The following is a 5,000-nucleotide window of genomic DNA, read 5'->3' as shown; positions in this document are numbered from 1 at the left end:
AGCCGGCTGTGCACGCTACCGAGAAAGTACCGGTATGCGAACCGCCAGGCGACGGGCGCGCATCGCACGTTTAAGGAGACGCGGCCGGCCACACAGGCGACCACGACACTCCCACGTCTCCGAAGCGGGACAAACGCCGCGCGCTTCAGTATACGTAGCCGACCCTCAGCCAGACGTGGCCCGGGAACGGAATCCATGGACCGCAATGTGCGTTCGAAACGTCGATGTTCATGTGTCCTGCAGTTCACATGTCGACGCGCAATTTGCTGCGTTCTTCATCGACCCACGAGCCGAGTGATCCACCGTCCTGGGTGATCTTTTCCTTTTCAGTCTCCCACTGTCTCTTTCAAGACAGTAGCATTTGCGGGACTGAGGCGTCTGACGGCCCCTGTTCCACTATTTTTTTTTGTGTCCAACGGCCTCACAGCCGATGGGCGTCGTACGGCTCCACACCGGAGCGGACAGGCACTCGGGCGAACGTCATTCAAAACCGGCGCCAGGCGCCAGGTACCGCAGGCCAGCCGCTCCAGAGCTTCAGCGCTCGTACCACACAACAACAACACTTCCGCTAGTTTTGAGAGGCACGCGTGGTTCCGCACGCGGCGCACGGCCACTGCCGTACAGGTAGCGTGTTGCGCGACACGACACGACACGCACATCGAAAGACATGCAGTCTAGTCGGTAATGATCCTTCCGCAGGTTCACCTACGGAAACCTTGTTACGACTTTTACTTCCTCTAAATGATCAAGTTTGGTCATCTTTCCGGTAGCATCGGCAACGACAGAGTCGATGCCGCGTACCAGTCCGAAGACCTCACTAAATCATTCAATCGGTAGTAGCGACGGGCGGTGTGTACAAAGGGCAGGGACGTAATCAACGCGAGCTTATGACTCGCGCTTACTGGGAATTCCTCGTTCATGGGGAACAATTGCAAGCCCCAATCCCTAGCACGAAGGAGGTTCAGCGGGTTACCCCGACCTTTCGGCCTAGGAAGACACGCTGATTCCTTCAGTGTAGCGCGCGTGCGGCCCAGAACATCTAAGGGCATCACAGACCTGTTATTGCTCAATCTCGTGCGGCTAGAAGCCGCCTGTCCCTCTAAGAAGAAAAGTAATCGCTGACAGCACGAAGGATGTCACGCGACTAGTTAGCAGGCTAGAGTCTCGTTCGTTATCGGAATTAACCAGACAAATCGCTCCACCAACTAAGAACGGCCATGCACCACCACCCACCGAATCAAGAAAGAGCTATCAATCTGTCAATCCTTCCGGTGTCCGGGCCTGGTGAGGTTTCCCGTGTTGAGTCAAATTAAGCCGCAGGCTCCACTCCTGGTGGTGCCCTTCCGTCAATTCCTTTAAGTTTCAGCTTTGCAACCATACTTCCCCCGGAACCCAAAAGCTTTGGTTTCCCGGAGGCTGCCCGCCGAGTCATCGGAGGAACTGCGGCGGATCGCTGGCTGGCATCGTTTATGGTTAGAACTAGGGCGGTATCTGATCGCCTTCGAACCTCTAACTTTCGTTCTTGATTAATGAAAACATACTTGGCAAATGCTTTCGCTTCTGTTCGTCTTGCGACGATCCAAGAATTTCACCTCTAACGTCGCAATACGAATGCCCCCGCCTGTCCCTATTAATCATTACCTCGGGTTCCGAAAACCAACAAAATAGAACCGAGGTCCTATTCCATTATTCCATGCACACAGTATTCAGGCGGGCTTGCCTGCTTTAAGCACTCTAATTTGTTCAAAGTAAACGTGCCGGCCCACCGAGACACTCAACAAAGAGCACCCTGGTAGGATTTAAACGGGGTCCGCCTCGGGACGCGAAAGCACCCCTTCGGCTCGCCCCACCGGCAGGACGTCCCACGATACATGCCAGTTAAACACCGACGGGCGGTGAACCAACAGCGTGGGACACAAATCCAACTACGAGCTTTTTAACCGCAACAACTTTAATATACGCTATTGGAGCTGGAATTACCGCGGCTGCTGGCACCAGACTTGCCCTCCAATAGATACTCGTTAAAGGATTTAAAGTGTACTCATTCCGATTACGGGGCCTCGGATGAGTCCCGTATCGTTATTTTTCGTCACTACCTCCCCGTGCCGGGAGTGGGTAATTTGCGCGCCTGCTGCCTTCCTTGGATGTGGTAGCCGTTTCTCAGGCTCCCTCTCCGGAATCGAACCCTGATTCCCCGTTACCCGTTACAACCATGGTAGGCGCAGAACCTACCATCGACAGTTGATAAGGCAGACATTTGAAAGATGCGTCGCCGGTACGAGGACCGTGCGATCAGCCCAAAGTTATTCAGAGTCACCAAGGCAAACGGACCAGACAAGCCAATCCGATTGGTTTTGATCTAATAAAAGCGTCCCTTCCATCTCTGGTCGGGACTCTGTTTGCATGTATTAGCTCTAGAATTACCACAGTTATCCAAGTAACGTGGGTACGATCTAAGGAACCATAACTGATTTAATGAGCCATTCGCGGTTTCACCTTAATGCGGCTTGTACTGAGACATGCATGGCTTAATCTTTGAGACAAGCATATGACTACTGGCAGGATCAACCAGGGAGCTGCGTCAACTAGAGCTGAGCAGCCGGCCGCCCGGGAGTGTGTCCCGGGGGCCCGCGCGAACACGCAAGCGTCCGCTCAATTATTCTGCAAACAGGAGGAGGCCGAGCTCCCCTGCACGATACACCTCGAAACCCTCTCAGGTCCCGGCGGCGCGCAGCGCCGTCCTAGGTACTTGGTCGGTTTCGAGAGAGGCGCAATCGCCCGGAGTTAGGCGAGTAGACGGTTTTAGTGCGAACACCCTTGCTCCCAACTGAGCTTGCCGCTGCCGACAGAGGCCCGGGAGCGTGCTGTCGTGGCATTGCCGGCGGGAGACAACACGCGCCACCTATGGTGACCGGCAGCTCCAACGCCAGCGCCACACAAGGGCAAAGCCCCACTTGGGTGCAGAAGCGAACTCTCCCAGCACAGCGCACGCGCCAACACGTCCGCACAACTGCGATACAAACCACCTGCGAGAACCGCTGGGGCGACCGAGCAGCAGACGGCGTCGCGGCGCCGAGTGCCAGGCGGCGGCGCATCCTCAACGCACACAGTCCTCAATCAGACCAGCACACTGCAGATGTCCACCGCGCTTCGCACCGGGCTCGGCTGAACCAACTTTGGCCGCCAGGCGCCGCGTGCAGGGTGCGCCGCAGCGTAGCTGCGCCGCCTGCCGGGCCCGTCGGCTGGCGCTCCTGCCACTCGGCGCCCCCCACCAGCCGCCTGTTGCGCGTGCGCCCACGCAGCGCGCGGCCAACACGCCGGGCGGCCCCCCTTCACCGGCCGGGAACAGTCCCACCAAGCCACCGCCGCGTATCGCTTCATACCCACATGGGCCTAGTCACGTGTGTGGATGTGGCGGGTACCGCTGAAACAACCGGTTAATAGCTGTACCGATCGTCGCCATCACAGATTCACCTCCAGCGTGAACAACCGCTCAACAACGGATTTCCAGTTCATTTGCGTATCTTGGGCAGTAAACGTAGATGTCCACCTACATTTGCGAATTCAACAATTCTTGCATGCCAGGATGTCATGTGTCACGACACGCTACATCAGACCACATACACACTGCGACATGTGCAGAAGAGAACACGTGGAAGGTGGCCCGCGCACGTATGCGATGTCCCTTCCGCGATCCACTGTCAACCGGCATCTGCGGCATGTCCCAGATATGGAACGCGGTCCACCAGGGTAGCACTTTGTGTGAGGCAATACGACAAAGTCGGAATACACGCGTCACTACATCACACGGCTCACGCTGACCTGACCTGACTCACCGCACCACCACCCCCAGCGACCCAGGGTGACATACAATGCGTTCGTACGTTCCTCCCACACGCCTCTACGGCGTACCACAGTGCAACCTAGCTGTTATTGGGAGACGAGACAAGTAGCATCGAGCACAACATATGGAAATTGAGATTCGACACCGTTGGGCACAGCCAGCGTACGGTCACACGTATCACACTACTTCACTCTGTACGTAACTACCGATGATCGGTACAGCGTGTGGGTTACGCGTACGACATCAGCGGACAATGGACACAGACCATACCACGACGTACACTGAGGGCGTCGACATCTGAACGCAACTGAACAGCTGCGAGGCTCATTTAACACTCAAACGCCAGACCGACCAGCTTGAGAGGACGGAGACACAAAGAGAGGGGCAGAGGGGGGGGGGGGGGGCGATATAGTCCTATTGCAGTACAATTGACAGTGGATAGCGGGAATATGTGGAAAGTAAGCAACACTCGCAAGACATCTACATGAGGATAACAACGACACCAGAGATTCCGAGCAGTGAACTATGTTAGGCAAAGGGACAACGTGGGTTAGGTTAAGGGACAACGTGGGTTAGGTTAAGGGACAACGTGGGTTAGGTTAAGGGACAATGTGGGTTAGGTTAAGGGACAACGTGGGTTAGGTTAAGGGACAACGTGGGTTAGGTTAAGGGACAACGTGGGTTAGGTTAAGGGACAACGTGGGTTAGGTTAAGGGACAACGTGGGTTAGGTTAAGGGACAACGTGGGTTAGGTTAAGGGACAACGTGGGTTAGGTTAAGGGACAACGTGGGTTAGGTTAAGGGACAACGTGGGTTAGGTTAAGGGACAACGTGGGTTAGGTTAAGGGACAACGTGGGTTAGGTTAAGGGACAACGTGGGTTAGGTTAAGGGACAACGTGGGTTAGGTTAAGGGACAACGTGGGTTAGGTTAAGGGACAACGTGGGTTAGGTTAAGGGACAAATTGAGTTAGGTTAAGGGACAAATTGAGTTAGGTTAAGGGACAAATTGAGTTAGGTTAAGGGACAAATTGAGTTAGGTTAAGGGACAAATTGAGTTAGGTTAAGGGACAAATTGAGTTAGGTTAAGGGACAAATTGAGTTAGGTTAAGGGACAAATTGAGTTAGGTTAAGGGACAAATTGAGTTAGGTTAAGGG

At 54.8% G+C, this 5,000-nt stretch overlaps 2 non-coding genes across 2 annotated transcripts; both read right to left on the bottom strand.

Moving 5' to 3' along the window:
* Positions 1-159: 159 nt before the first annotated feature.
* Positions 160-314, bottom strand: LOC126318526 (5.8S ribosomal RNA). Its single transcript, XR_007557346.1, has one exon. It is a non-coding gene; the product is annotated as a 5.8S ribosomal RNA (ribosomal RNA).
* A 368-nt stretch (positions 315-682) lies between these two features.
* On the bottom strand, positions 683-2,575 carry LOC126318511 (small subunit ribosomal RNA). The gene has a single exon (XR_007557333.1). It is a non-coding gene; the product is annotated as a small subunit ribosomal RNA (ribosomal RNA).
* Positions 2,576-5,000: the final 2,425 nt, after the last annotated feature.

This window comes from Schistocerca gregaria, unplaced genomic scaffold, assembly GCF_023897955.1.
Source record: "Schistocerca gregaria isolate iqSchGreg1 unplaced genomic scaffold, iqSchGreg1.2 ptg000670l, whole genome shotgun sequence".
Lineage (NCBI taxonomy): Eukaryota > Metazoa > Arthropoda > Insecta > Orthoptera > Acrididae > Schistocerca > Schistocerca gregaria.
The sequence above is the reverse complement of the archived record's forward strand: the minus strand, read 5'-3'. Positions and strand labels throughout refer to the sequence as shown.